The sequence below is a fragment of the Ammospiza caudacuta genome, chromosome 2, assembly GCF_027887145.1.
Source record: "Ammospiza caudacuta isolate bAmmCau1 chromosome 2, bAmmCau1.pri, whole genome shotgun sequence".
Lineage (NCBI taxonomy): Eukaryota > Metazoa > Chordata > Aves > Passeriformes > Passerellidae > Ammospiza > Ammospiza caudacuta.
In genome coordinates this window covers 106319908-106336427 of record NC_080594.1, presented here as the reverse complement: position 1 = coordinate 106336427, position 16520 = coordinate 106319908, and positions in this window count along the sequence as shown.

Genomic DNA, 16520 nt, shown 5'->3' with positions numbered 1-16520 from the left:
GGAGATGAAAACAAGTGGAGACAAATTAACAGTAACTAAAGCTCAGATCTAATAAAAACAGTTGGAGTAAAATTAAAAAAAGCAAAAGCAAGCAAAGTGGAAAAGAAGCTAATACTTTCTCCACATTAATGAAGTTTGTTTGTGTTTTGATAGCAAATAAATTCCTGATATTTACAAATGAGGCTTTATAAGAATTGAGTTTTTCCACTGGTACTAGCTCATGCTGCAAATACCTGGTTTGGATGCCATATCTGCATTTTAGAGAATATTGTATTCCACAGCTTGCAGCAAGGTGTAAAGCAAGTTGCTCTTCTCCTTGAGGGGAGGGCTGCTGCCTGTCCTCTGTCCACAGAGCCTTTTTCCCTTCAGAGGAGTGCCTGAACTGGTGCCTCAGCAGGGTGAGGATTGCTGCCCCTGCCAGGGCTGGCATCTTCCAGGGTTTAGGAGGAGGGAAATAACAAATAGTCTTGGTTCCAGGGGCCACGGGCAAGCAGAGGAGGAAGAAAAAGGTTCATGATCAGAGGCACAGTAAGGCAGTAAGCCTCTGAGAAGGGTAGACATTGATAAGATAAGGAAGATAAGAAAGTTTAGAGGAGCAAAGGGGCTTAGATGCGCTTGGAGACCCAAGCTGAATTAGACTGAGGTGTAAATCTGAGCATTTGTCCCTGGCAGTGGAGCATGGGGATGGGAAGGAGGCCCATCCCAGCTGAGAAAAGCAGGTGGCTCTCTTGCTGTGCCTCAGGGACCTGCATGGCCCATGGCCCTGGCAGGTGGCCACTGCTTGGTCATGGCCATGGGCAGCCTCTACCTGTACAGCAAAGGGGACAAAAAGACAATGAGCCTCCAATGATTTGGGACCTACATTGAGATCTCCCTCATTTCTCACCACTCATCTTCTTCAACCTGCTTGAAAGCACAAGTCTTTTAAGGTGTTTCCAATGCAAATATCCTGGCCTTGAAGTATGTGCCTTACATCCCTGGTAGTTTAATTTGATATAAATGGTGGGGGGGGGGGATGTTGTTGGGCAATTGATACTATTTTGTATAATCAGAAATAGAAATCATAATCCCCCAAAGATGTTTGATAATTTAAAGTATTCAGAACTCAATTAATGCTATTAAGAGATTAAAAATTAGATTAAAGGTGGCTAAAGGGTAAAAATTCAAGGACTTCAAACACCTTTTGTAATACAAAGGCTCTTAAAAAATGAAGAGGCTGAGAATTTCCCCAGGAAATTCTGATAATTTTAATTAGGTTTCTTCATTTAAAATAAAAAAAAGAAACCACACAACTTGAGTGCCACTTCCTCTCTCAATCAGTGGACTCAATTAATTGCCTGCTGAGACCTCTTCCTTTCCCAGGTTTGGGGGGACGTGCAAAGGTTTAATAGGTTTTGACTACCAGGAGGGACCACCCCAACCATCTGACATGTTCTCCTGTATTGATTCCTGCCAAAGAAATTCTCCCAACCTTTCCTGTGGTGGTGGGAATTATCTTTCCTCTGATCATGTTTTCTCTGGCCCAAAATGTATCCATTTCTCATTTCCTTCCATGTGGACTCAAGTTGCTGGTTCCTTTTGTCACTGAAAAGAAGAGGAATGTCTGGAAATGTGGAAGGCTCTTGCCTTTCTGCAGCTCATGGTTTCTCCCAGCTGGTGCTGCTTCACAATAAAGATGGGAAAGAGTGATGCTGACATGAGGAAGGTGCAAGCCAGTGGCAGAGGGGCAACAGGTATGTCCCTGCAGAGGCAGAGGGTTTGTCAGGGGCACTGAGTTGGAGCTATGTGGGGAGCTGCCGTTTCAATGAACAGCTTTCTGTTCCTTTGGGAAAATAAATACACATAGGTTGTGCTACATGGGCCTTCTCATTTTCTGTTTGTCAGGCACGAGCTCATGGATCCTGTTTGTTCATCAGCTTGGCTAAGGCTCCACCTCTACTACTGCCACACAAATGCCCTGCCCCAAACAATGAGAAACCCAAGGGAAGTGTGCTTTTGTGCAAAAATCATACAGAAGATTATAAAATAAAACAGCAACTAATTATTAACATCAGGTTCCTACTCAGGTCCCCACATTATTAGCATCACAAATGTAAAATGGCTGCCAACAAGATTCAGCTTGGAAACCTCATTAGAAGGAAATGTCAGAGTTTATTCCTGGTGATTAATGCTATTTTATTGCCTTTGGAATGGTTGGCTGGTTTGGCTAAATGCAATGGGTGGGTCCCCTTGAGGTATATATTTCTACTGATGAATTCATATTGAAGAATAATAAATATCTGATAATTTTCTAAGCAATCCTGAAAATATTTAATGTTGTCAAAGAATGCAGTCATGTAAATTGCACACTGGAGTACAGAAGAAAAAGAATAATGATATGGTAATACAAAAAGGGCAAAATCATAATGAGGAGGGACATTTGTCAGTGTACTCAGAAAAGCACAATCTGTCGCTCTGGTAATTTGGTGGAGTACAGAAAGTATTACATGCCATATTACAAGTATTTTATTTTATTTCTGACTTCAAGAATCGTTACCATATGTTCAAAGTCAGACATGTCCTCTTAAATATAGCATGTTCTTTGTTCGTGCTGTGCGGGCTTCATCCTGCTTGGAGAGAATTTATTCTGAAAAAATTAAAGAGAATATAAATCTTCTAGTGCCAGAAGACTTCATATCAGCCAGCTTTTGTGGATGAACTGGACAGCAATAATTTGGCTCCTACTGATGCAGGAAACTTGACAGGTCTGCCTTATTTCTCATACCTTACAACTTTCTCTAAAAATTGTTTCTATAGAAATTGTCCTGAATTTCAAGAAGCATTTATTGCTTTCAAATGCACTTTACAGGAAAAGGAAAAAACTCACATATTTTCAAATATTCCTGGCGTGCAGTAGCTTATTGGTGTTACAATTAAATATGCTCTGATATGCCCTGATAAAGCTATGATTAGAAGTTATTTGAGATTTAATGCATGCAGCTTCATGTTTACAGATAAATTTATGATCTAAGATCTTCTACTGTGAGTTGTCCTTCCCAGACTCCAAATTCTTCCTGGAGGTCTGTTTGGACTATACATAGACCTAAAGGTTCATCCATATGGTGTCACATTGAAATCAATGGGAATTTTTGGGAGTCTAATGGCCAAATCAAGAGAATGCCTGCAGATGGATTTTCACCAGAATACTTGTTAGACTTATATACCACACAGCATTTATATATCACATCATTATTATGGTTTGGACTTTTTTATACCATCACCTTCTTATGCTTCTTTTGTGTTTACAGCCAGACCTGGTTAAAGTGTAAGAAACAATGATAAGTAAATGGACTATTGTTATTATCAAAGGGAAGGACAAGGAATATTTCTGCAAACTTTTCTAGTATTAAATAGCTGTAATAATGAAGGAAATGTATCAGTATGGAAAGGAATGAGGGGTCCAGATGAAAACGTGGCATTATGAAAGGAGTGACAGGGAAGCAATACAATACACAGGAAGCAATACATTTCAGAAAGCAATACAGTAATCAGAAGAAAATATTACAAGAAACTGAGGAAACCAGGAAGCATAAGAAGAAATGAAAATATATATTAGTATGGATCAATCAGTAGGTACAGGTAGAATTAAGGGTAGGGAGTTAGAAAGAGTGAGAAAGAGTGAAGTCAAAAGATATGGCAGAGTATTAAAAATGGGAGGAAATAAATGAGAAAATGTGAATATCATCAATACTAAGAACTCCAAAACATGGACAGATTTTAGGAAAAAAAGCTCTTTTTAAAAGGCAGGTAGATTGGACAGGGCGTATTTGAAATACCTAAAGTGACTCAGTAGGAATTCAGCCAAGGATAAGTAGTTAAACTAATTATTCAGAGAAGAAAGCAAGCTCCTCCCAAAACAGGCCCAAGTGCTCAACAAAGGCTTTTTGTTGTTATTTTTCTTGTTCCTTGTTGTACTAGAGCTAATGAATTGAGCTCTGCTGGATTAGTAGTGGCTCATTCTCAAGCATTGGTCTCAGCCACCACAGAGTGGCCCATGTCCATAGCATTAAATAGCCTTTACCTGCAATGCCAAGTGGCTGCATGTGCTCAGCATATTTTGAATGGTTCCTGGCCATGTCAACACCCTAACAGAGCTTGGGACTTGTCTGGGAGATGTTAGCTGTGCTGGGCAACATTTGAGCATTATTATGCCTGGAAATATTCCAGGATCTAGATAGATTTTTCTCCTAGGGAATTAAGGATGGAACCTGCATTCATACCACAGGCTCTGGCATTGCTTTCCGTGTCTTGATTCATGCTCTGCTCTACTATGTCTTGAAAGCAGCATCCAGTAGGAGAAGCCTGGGCTGGACAGTCTCCATCTGGTCTCTCAATCCCTGTACTTTGGCAACCAAAGGCCAAGGATGTCCCGAAGGTGTCATAAATCCCAAAGGAGTGCTCTGGATGTGACCTGGTAAGGTAATCTAAGCTCTGTCTCAAAAGAGTTTAGAATCAACTGGAAGTATCACAACAGCTTCCTTTCCATGCCCCTCCATACCTGTGCTTGAAAAAGCAGTAGGATGAGGATAAATAGTCAATAGCACACTACAAATGAAACTATTTGCTCTCATTTCTTAGCCCCCTCTACCTTCAGAGCCTCAAAGTCCCAACAGAAAGGCCCATCCTCCAATCCACACAGTCTGATGGTAATCATGGTGCTGCCCCAGTCCTGAGGTCTCCAGAAGCTTTTGTTTCTGTAATTGTCCAAGGATGATCAGTGGGAAGTCAGGACATGGGAGTCACAGATCGAAAACTTTGGCAGAGCTCTCATCTGCAATTTTAATAATTGCTCAGAGAAAATGCACACCATGATCTCATTTCAGATTCCTTTAACCACCCCAATTAAAAAATCCCTCTTATTATATCCCAGTGACACCCAGGTATCACACCTATCTAATCTCATCTTCCAAGGCATTTCCATTGTGCTCCTCTCCATAGTATTCTGAGCATTCCAGAGAATTAAACAAGCCTACCATATAACCTAATTTATATAGATTTTTGGTTCTCTTCTTGCTCAACATGGGAAGGAGGAAAAGGCACACAATTCATGTAGCTTTATTACTATTATTAAAGTTATTACAGTGGGAAAGCATTGACAGAGAGGACTCTTGCATTTTAGCCAGAGAGCATTGATAACTGTGAGACTTCTGGTCTCTTGAAGGAGTGAATCCCAGAGAACACTGGGAAAACATCCTCTTGTGATGTTGAACAGCATGGAGAACACTGCACTAGCCTATCCAGATTTGTTCAAATATTCTTTCAGCAGCAGATACATAGCAGAGGTGCATATTAACATTTGCACTGCTGCAGCATATATGGTTTCATACCCAAAATTAAGCTGCATCCAATTTAAGACCTGCCCTGCATCTGAGCACAGGGTTTGTATCCGAGTTTGCATAATGAATGCATTGTGTTGATGTGAATTCCTACTGTGCAAATGTGGCCATATGGCTTTATAGAAATAAGTCATCTTGCAAATAATCTGGAATGAGTCTGTTGGGACTGATGAAGGTCAGGTCAGAGTCTGCAGACATCACAATGATTTATTTGCCCATTTTCATTCTCATTGCAGGTCAGCTGCTGTCTCTTGAACCAGCCTGAATTTTACATTTTCCACTGCAGAGCTGAGGTTGTTTCTCAGCTGACTGGATTACATCTGTCCACCCTGGAAGTCAACAATGTTCAGAACCAAGTCAGCATATGGCAGCCATGGACTGGGTCTCCTACCATTACCAGATGAAAAATATTGTTCCATCAGTCTTGACTAATGGAAAACCAATAGAAATAGAAAAGCCAGAAAGGCCCATGGTGATTCCACAGCTAAAAACCCTCCCTGAAGCCCTTATGTGAAGTCAACATTTTGGTTTCAGTCTGCCTCCATCGCCACCTGACCAGATCTGGTCATTTGGCATGGATGACATGCTATGCCAGCTGGTGATGCAGGGATGGACAAAAGCCTTTGCAGTCCTTGCTTGCCCACTAAACCCTCTTGGTTTATGTCTGCAGGTACTTGGACCTGCAGCTGTAGCAGGGTAGCAGTCACACTCAGGTGTCAAACAGAGGAGAAAAGCTGCTTGTGTAATTTCACAGGCAAGGTCTATAGAGAAGGAAGTCCAACTGCTTCTCCAGCCTTCAGAGATGGCTCAAATGGCCATTACAGCCTAAATGACCATGATGAGTCTTTGTTTTCATGAGAGACTTTTGGCAACCAGCATCAGTTATTTGCCAAGCAAGAACATGCACAGCCAAAAGTGTGTCCTTTGTTCATAGCTCATATTAGAAGGAAAGGTATTCCCTGCTGGCAATGCTAGCAATGAATCTAACATGAACTCAATGTGGTGTATTTGAAAAATTACCAAGTGCCCATTTTTCCTTTCAGTCCAGGAGAGAGAAAGTAACAGCTCAACAGGGGAAAATGTTGAGCAGATTTTACATCTGACACTTCCTCTTGCACTCTACAGAAAATTGCTGTCACCATCTTCAGTAATTATAGATTAAATTCTCTATGTATATATATATGTATAAAGCAACATTAATGTATCCCAATTTACATGGCACCTGTCTTATTGTTAGCACAAGAAATCTTTCTTACAGCTGCCAGTAGTCATGGAGAAAGTCAGTGGGTTACACAGTGATCATTTGCTGAAGAAGGAAATGAGTCAGTATGGGAAAGATAAAACCTTGCTGGTTAATATGCATTCATTTGAAGGATATAAAAATCTTAGGAATTAATTTTATTTGGGGCACTTTATGTGGGCTTGCATACTGTACTGCAAATGCAATTACTATGCAAATGCACTCAGTAACCATGGAAGAAATTTAGGGTATAGCTGGTGGCACCACTCTTGGTTTGAGATCACAGAAACTATTTTGACCAACTGATCCAATGTTACTGTGAGAAGCTAGAAGTGATGTTGCCTTTTAATTTGGGAACAGATTTTTAAACAACATGCGATAAAATGTATTTTCTGGATCTATTTTTTTTTCAGCACAGTTGCATGTATAATTTCAAGACATTAGATATAATTAACTAATTTTGATCCCTGTAAGCATTATCCCAGACCTGTACTAACCCCTCTGACAGTTCTCTTTTATTCATCCTATATCGTACACATACTTTTGTGGTGAAGAACCAAGGAGAAAATTGATTGGAACTGGTGGAGAGTGGTGCTGAGTGTCTCCCCACTACAGTATGTGATACAGCTGCCAATTCAAAAGAGTGGACAAGTTTCCTCTGCATCAGACTCCTGTCTTTCTTGTTTTCTGAGAGGTCTTTTCTGCTGCACTGTTAATCTCTGACCAGCAATGCAGGCTGGCTTCCAAAGCCTTTTGTATTTGTGCTCATTCTGGTGGGTCCAATTTTCCTCTGAGTTAAACCCAATTAACTTCAGAATAACTCCATTAACTTCAAAGCACCAAGCAAGTGAGTGTTAAGTGTATGGAAGAGAATTCAATGTAGTGACTTAGGTAGGGTAGACTGCTTTCCCCTGAACACCCTGGCACATGAGGAGAGAGCAGGAACCTTGTTGTTCATCATTGCCTATTAATATCGAGTATCTGGAGGTTTGTTTTAGTCTCACCTTTGTGACAAGCTTGTCAAAGAGAAGAGCAATGGGTTTTTTTATGTTTTCGAAAGTTGTATCATATTTCAATTTTGTTATTCTTTCATCATGGCATTTCTGCCCACAAAAAGATATATAGTTCTAGGATAAATAGTTCTGCTCTGTCAGTCATATTAGCTCTTTCTAAAGTAACAACTGCAACAGAAAAACGTATCAAAACCTGTGGAAATACAGTCATGTAACCACAAGATTGTATATTATTCTCTTCTTTTATTTTCAGAAAAAGTAAAAGAAAAAGAACACTTATGGTGAGAAAACACTGGAGTTTTTGAAAGTTAGTTTTCCACTTATATTAATCCAGCGTGTGCACACTTTGAATAAAGCTTAAAAATATCTCAAGCTATCCTTTAGATATGAAAAGTCAAGTGTGTTATAATTTGTAGTCAAGTGACTACTTAGAGGAGCTCAAAGCATCAGAGAAAACTATGTCAGACTGAAAAACAGGATTGTGTACTTTTGCAGTCAATGTAAGTCACTCATACACAAGAGTTAAAAATTGCATAAAATTAGCATTTTACAATAATATATTCAATAGGAAATTGGAACTAAAGGGAAGTTAATCTTTTAACAAGATTAACTTAGACATTGGGGAAGGATTGACCAGTAGATTAATATTCCTGTACTCCAGAAGCATTTTTCCACAACCACATATCCAAATTTATGCACCTAATCTTTTGATGTGACATTTGAATGCAAACAGCATGTAGTTTATGTTTCTGCCACAGAATAGAGTAGGCAGACTCATTTAATTGTTTCCAGCCTATATTGCTTCATGATATTCATACAGGCAATTCCATTTATTTACATTAACTCTCAAGAAGTGCATGGATGTCTTGAGCAAGCTGAGGTTTTCCTTTCCTGCATGCACTCATGTGTGCATACTTGGGATTGGCCTTTTAAGCTCTTCCACTCTATTTGTCCTGGTGCTTGACAAAGCTGCTTGTCACTGCTTTCATATTTATATGGCATCTCTCACTCAGGGGTCTCAAGCAGTATGAGTATTAAAACAAGGAAAAGTGTAATATTTCCATCTGAAATATTTATATTCCTCTTCTTGGAATATAAATATTTGGCACAGAAGGGCTAAGCAAGCGATGGGGCTTGCACAGCTGGCAGCCTGAGAGTCCTGGCTCAGCCCCATAGCCTCAAGGCTCTTTTTCCTTTTGGGCATTTCCAAAATAAAGCCCACAACTCCCAGAGATGCTCCCAAAAGACTGTCCCACAGCACCCTGAGATTTTTATCTCACAAGGTTTGGTACAGCAAGAAATAAACAAAATGCTGTGTCCACAGAGGATGCCCTGACATAGTGGTGGACAGAGAGGGAGGGGAGAGGCTGCTGCCCTGGCATGCCCAATATATCAGTTACAGTATGCAGCAAGGATACATTAATTAGCTAGTAAGTGTGCTTTCCAAATAATACTAAGTTTTTAATTTTTTCAGATCATCAGAAGTGTAAAGAAATCTAAAAATACCAGAGTAAGATAGGCAATACTTCTGAACACTGTTTTTAAAAAATATTTAGTATCAGCTTAATATTTTTAACTCTTGATGCTTTGTCTCAGCTGCCTCCACTTTTTTACATATTTTCCTTTTCTCATAGACTCTTGGTTATAGAGTGTTCTAAAAGTGTGTGCATGTTTTCTTGCATAAGTTCCCTATATATTTGCTTCTCCTTAGAAGTTGAATTTGAGGTCAACCACAAAATTTTGGCATAGTTTAAGATTTTTCATATGGTCATATTAAATAATCTAAACTAACTCAGAGATGTGAGGTTTAGTATTAAAATTTAGGGTATCATTTAGCAAAAGATAAATCACTTTGGGATTTTATTGATGTAATTCTTGTATTCTATAATTCTTGATGTAATTTTAATATTATACATTTTTCTCAATATAGTTCTAGAGTTTCCAAAAAAATCAGATTTTCTCCTCCAAGACCTACTTTCATGGGGAACCTAGAGTCCAGTTACAGAGTTATGAAGATGTATATAGCAACAGTATCCATGAAGCTTAGACTTTTGTCATCCAAAGGAGGTAGGTTTGCACTTTTCTCATCTAGATTACACAGAGAATGTAAAACTTCCTTTAAAAACAATGAAAATAAGGAGCTGTCTATTAACCAGAGCCACAGAGAGGTATTAATTTTATAATTCATTTCCAAATTATTTTCTAAGCTGTCGCTCATAGACGCACTGAAATCGTTGCTGTAGAGTTGGGCTGCTCACATCCAAAGCAGACTGACATCATTGGTAGTGACAATGAATATTGTCTCTACCCCTGCTGTTCACATCTCCTCCAAGCACATACTCTGACACTGGGGCATCAGCTTCACAGCCCACCCTTCCCACTGCCTCCATCTCTCAAGCCCACTTGTCTGCAGACAGTCAGCAGTGCTAGAGCCCGGGGTCAGCCAGGGCAGGAGGCAGTGATGGTCTGAGTGAGGCACAGGCTGGATGCCTGCATAAACAGCTGCTAGTTATGGCCTGTGAACAGGCTGTTCCTGGGCAATTCAAATTAGCATCCATACAGGAAGAGGGAGGTGCCTTGGCCTTGGCCTTGGAAGTGGTTTGTGTGATGCCAGGGGCACTCCTGCCACGGGTGGGGAGCCACATCTGATGTCAGTCTCCACCAAAATAGATCAAGGCATTATTGCCTTCATGCTCCATAGAACAAGACCTGCAATGATCGAATTATTTGGTGGTGATGCACATCTTCTGAATATTCTTGCCCTATTTAGGAGCACGCTAATGAAATAGTTGTTGTGAGAAGTTTCTTGTCATCTTGCACATCAAACACATGCCAGACATTTGGGCAAAACTCTGGTACCTCAGCCATGAATTAGCTTGTATTTATTGCTGATCTGGTTTTATTTATTTGTTTTTCCTTTATACTACCTCTCATATTTTTAAATGGTAAGAAATACAATGCAATGCTAAACATTGCAGTTAAATCAGCAACAGTACATCGAGAAGTACTGGAATGGTGAAGGACATCTTGCAGGTAAAGTGCAAAAGAACAACTTGCAGCTTGTCTTCCTGAGGAATTTGGTAGAAGGTGAGGACCAGAAAGCAGCATTCTTACTAAGGCTTGACAGCAACTTTATTCTGCCATAGTCCTCTTGGATGTGCATTGCCATCCTTGCAACTTTTACATATAAGAGAAAGAAGTGGGTCCAGTGCCCATGGGACAAATTCAGAAAAAGTGCATAGAAAGTGGGCAGATTTCTCTATAAAGATTTCCAATTAATTCTCTTTCTGTCTGCCTTTGAGAGTTTAACTTCTTTGAACACTTGCAAACGTGGACAAAGGCACACATTGGGAGGGCCCCACATGGCTGAAGTGCAGGTGGTGTGGAGCACGGTGCTGTGCCTGCTTAAACACTTTGTGTGTAAGTAGGAACAATAACTTGTTTTAACAGCAAGTTTGGGTGGGGAGACTTGGGAAAGTTATGGATAATCAAGTGGTGAAGTTAATAGGCATAAGTTCAAGCACGTTAAACTCCTGGGACATGTGTTTTCACTCAGAATAAAGAGGCTGGAGTTTGCAGCAATTTAAACAGAATTAAGCTACAAAAAATGAAAACAATTTTATTCCTCTGTAAGAGCACCCATATGGTGTTTATCAACCTGCAGGTTAGGCAAGCTTACATTCCACATTTATTTGATTAACTTTCCTGCATGCCTTCATAATAGGCTTGGTCTACAATTTTTGTTAGTTCAGGAAGCCTAAACTATGCTATTTTACAAATACCATTCCTTGTTTGTGAGCTAATATGGAACCCATTGCTAACTGCAATTGTGCTGAAATTGCTGTAATATTTGGCTTAATAAATACACAATATTAAGTACTTTTACCTTGAAAGTAAAAAAAAAAAAAAATAATAAATACACACTATGCTAGGACTAGCTCTCCAACAGAAATGAGCTTTTGTTTGTTGGTGAATAAGTAACTTTTTTTTCCCCCCAAAGAGTAATGGCTCCATCAGGTACATGTATCCCCTCAAATCACAATTCCCCACTTCATTTCCAAGTTCTGTCCAATCATCCACATTAGTCCAGTTCCAGTTTAGTTTGGCATGAACCTTCTAGATTTCCCCAAAACAAGCAGTGTGCACACTTCTGAGGATGTTTGGATCCAGAGCACCCTCCAGGACAGAATTGGATCCAAGGGACAGATTTGGCTGCCTCTGCCTCATACAGCATCTGCCAGCAGGCAGTGTGAGGTGTTGTTAGGGGTAGTCCAACACATTATACACAGTTGATATTTTCTTTGGACTAAATCTAACAGCAGGAATGCATAAAATGTGCTCCTATATGCCTAATGCCATGCTCTCTATACCTCTCTCTCTCTTCTTTTTAAAATTAGAGATTGATTTCTGGTTTCATTTCCTCTGATTGAAAGTATGTCTACAGTCATCTTTCTGTCACAGCTGAAGTGAGTTTATCAATTGTCCCAATTTACTGTGCTTTGCTTTGTATGGAAAAAACTTGAGCTAAATAAATAAATAAATAAAAAGATTCTTCTACATCAGATACACCAGAAGACTCCAGTGGCACAACAAATGCCCTCCAGCTGCAGGTGAATTTACAGCCCAGGGACCAGACCAGAGATGCTTTGAGCTAATGAAACTCATGAATGCCTGTCTATACTTCCAGACATAAACTTTGGATTTGGTACCAGATATTGTACTTTTTGAAATCCTTGGCTCCCCACTACTGTCATTCATTCTGGAGTCATGACTGGATACCAAGAGGAGCTGTGTGGCCCCAAGGTGCACATGGCACTTGGATTTACAGTGTCTGAGATTGGTCACAGTGAAGTCCAAGGGCTACCCCTGATTACATTGGTTGGAAGGGCAGCAACAGCAAGGAAATAAACAAAATGCTCTTCTGGGAAAGACGAATGCAGCATTTAAAATGCAATCCGTGTGTCTGTGTTTATAAGTGCATGTGTGAGAGCTGGTCTAGTGGAAGGTGTCTCTGCCTGTGGCAGGGGGACTGGAATGAGATGATCCTCAAGGTCCCTTCCAACCCACCCATTCCGTGATTCTGTGATGTTTCCATGTGCATATGCCTGCTGGGATCACCTGCTCCACCTGGGAGCCTCAGCAGCCTGGCCCCTGTCAGTCTGCTCTCTGCCCCTGTGCACAAGCACAGCCTGGAGGTTTTCCCTCCTTTTCCCCCGAATCAGCCTTTCCTCTGCAGGGAGGATGGGAGCCATAACCTCCTCCAAGGCTGATGCAGTTGGTGTGGAGTGGGCAGGCTGCCAAAGGGGCTGCATCCTTCCCCTCAGGAGCAAATGTGTCATCCCTGAGATTTTCCATCTGGCAGGGAAGCAGTGGTCCCGAGGTTACTCCAGAGCTGAGCTCCCCTTTCCTGAATTACTTCATAAAATGAACTTCCCAATCAGATTATGTTTTCCCACTCTGTTAAGCTTAGTGTTGCATTTAAAGATGATTTTATGGCATTTAGCTTACTGATGGATATCATCCTGTGTCTGATGCAAGAGACTTCACAGTAAATTTGTCAAAAATTAATATTTTGCTAATAAAATGTTATTAGAACAACTATTTGTGAAGGTTTGAGTGCTTACTTTAATGCAGTTAATTGGGGGGTTAGAGTACGAAATGAAATGAAATGAAATGAAATGAAATGAAATGAAATGAAATGAAATGAAATGAAAGCATTCATGTGTTCATTTAAAAATAAAAAGGCCATTTAAAAAGTAATTAAAATAATGTTTTAAAATATTCTAAGTGATCATAGGGATCTGTTTTCACAGAATGGCTGAGATGCTTGAGTGTTTTTTTATATTGTGGGAAATGGTTCTAACATAATATATACCTTATTTAGAATTTATTTTCTTATAATTATCCCAGAAAAATGTTTTAAAATTTTGAAAAATTTCACCAAAAATTGGAAATTTGTGATGAAAAGTCATTCAGATGAATTCTCTGTGGAAAAAAAATTATTTTCTGAGGTCATTATCTCACCTCAGAAAAGTGATAATAGATACAAAATACAAAGTTTTCCAATTGACAGCAATCATCAATCTCAAGTCACACATAGTACTTGATATTGTTTTATGGCCCTCCAGTCAGCTACAGGCAAGAACTGATAGACATTGTGTGCCTCCACTACAGTCTCTGGGAGGGATGCATTGCATCTTGCTTAACCTTAAGTAAGCAAACTTTAGACATCTCAGTCTGAGCTGGTCACCCTCAAAGCCCAGTTAAGAGAAGCAGGCATTTCTAGAGGATGATTTGTCTTAAAGATCTTACAGGAAGAGGAATTGCCCTCTGGAAATAACTGTGCCTCTCAACAGACTATAAAATGATCCAATAGTGAATAACTCAGACCCAGACATCTAATTTCTCAGAAAATCTAAGTTTGAGTAAATGCAGCCCATACTCTATGTGCACAAACCCAGAGGCTGATGTGACAAAGCAACAAAAGCAATGTGGGGCATGTGTGTGCTTGAGCAGGAGTCCGGAGAGCACTGCATGATGCCACATTCTCTGGCATGAAGTCATCTCAAACCACTGGTTATCCCAAGGACAACAGGAGAACTTTCCTTGGCTGTGTGAAGTGTACCTAGGTTGAAGAGGTCATCCATACTCTCTTCAGTCTTGGTTTACAGACTTACATCTTTACATGATGTACCTTGACTGAAATAGGCCAGCAACCTTCCTGATACATTTCATATGGGAACTAAAATATTATGTTTATGGTCAACATTATAAGATGTCCTCATATACATGTACTCAAATATACATATTTTAAACCTGAAGCTTAATTAGAAGTTGCTCACTCAACCTAAAGGAAATTAGTAAGATGTATATATATGGTATACATCCATACCTAATTGATTTTTTTCTGTTGTGGTAAATCTCTTCCAAGCATTCCAGTTAGTCATAACTCTAATAATGTTGCATTTTCTTAATAACAGATGCGTGTAATGATATGCCTCTTGTTGGCTTTTTTCTCCTTGGTTTTGTTTTTGTTTTTTTGGTTGTTCATTGGTTTTGGTTTTGGTTTTTTGTTTGTGGGATTTTTTGTTTGTTTGGTTGGTTTTTTCTTGTTTTTGTTGGTTGGGGATTTTGCTTTTTGGGATACGTTTTGTTTGGTTGGGTTTTTTTTTTTCTTTTATATTTGTAACAAGCATCAGCTGATCTAATGCACCTACTTATGTCTCTGAACCATAGCTGGATAATCCCACAGACAGCAGGTCCAGGTTACTGCATGTTACCATAATATTTTCATGGGATGTGTCCATGCTTTCACTTCAGCTGTGCACAAGGCAAGGTAGTGATGTCCTAAGAGTGGACTCAAGTTTGGCTGTGATCCATTCTGATCTCCTTCCTCCTGGACTTGAGTGAAGAGTTTGCTTTTGGGTGAAATTCCTTGGGGTGAAACCTCAAATACAAAGGAGTGAGTGGCAAAATTCCGACTGACTTCAGATGGAGCAAGATTTTACCCTCAGAGTAACTCCTATGTAGTGCCAGACCTCAGGTTTTCAAGGAAGCCACGTGCCCCAGAAACACAGCCTGAAATGAGGGCTCTGCTTTTCCCACACAACCAAAGAACTAAACCAGCTTATACCACCTGAAAATCGACCTGATTATATCCTTTCATTTTGGCAAATGCCAATGAATCTTCAGTTGATGCTGTGTTGAGTCAAAAGTCTTGAGATTGTTTAGTCTGTCATATTGAACCCCTGAGGAAGAGATTTTGTTTCAGTACAAGTAATATTTTTATGACTTAGATCTAGTGAATCTACTCATTATGCTCAATATCTTGTTTTATGGGCAAAGCAGAAGCAACTTACATATAAAAGCAGAAATTTATTGTTAGTATAATTGAAACCTTAAGAGTCTAATCCAAAAGTCATTACTACTCCATGTACAACTATTACAGAAAGAAAAGACTGTTTCTATGCAGAAAAGGTTACAACTGTAGTAGTAATAATAATACAGCTATAACTGTGACTCCTTAGTTTCTACCCCTTCTCCTGGTGAAATGTTCCTTCTTCCCCAGCCCTTTCAGTGCTGTGGGTGACTGCTTTTGCTCAGGTATTGGAGTTGGCAGGATTATGAATTTTTGTTGGCATTTTTAGTTCTTTGCAAGGAGAATTTTGATATTTGTGTTGATAGTTTCTTTTTTCTCACTCTAGAATCTATTTGGGTGCATTTTTGCATGTCAGTTAACATGCATTTACATCTCTGCTCTTTCTAAAATGGTCTGATTTCTACATCAGATCCAAATTTGCTAAGGATAGAGCAGAGCCTTATACATATGCTAGGTACTGTTTCTTTGTTGTACTTGCTGCCCTAGAATCAGTTTTGTCCAGCCTCAGGTCTGCATTTCTTTATCTGACACTGCTGAGTTGTTTATAGCTCCAGGGTCTCCAGAGCCAAACCTGCGCCCCATCTCCGGTCACCCAGTGCTGGTACTCCCCTACACCACACATGGGATCTGCCATCCCAGAGCCACTGCTGCCTCACCAAGGTGGAATTCTCCTTCTGAACCACTCCTGTGCAGTCACAAAACCTCAGCAGTACCATACAGCAATGAGCAAAACAAACCAAAATAGCCACAGGCACTTCGTCAGGAGGAAAACTGCAGTTACAGCTAAAGCAAATTAAAGTGAAGCTGAGGGCAGCTCAGAGCAAGCTGGACAGGCTTCAGTGCTGAGGCTTGGCAAAACCAACACAAACCTCGTGGGCAGCCACTGGCCACAGCAATGCTGTGCTGCAGTCTGTGTGGGCACACAGCTTCAGTCCTGCTGTGGAAGCAGCTTGCTAACTCCCCATACTGAATGAAGTGCATGGAAACAAAATCTATGGAAGAAATCAATTCCC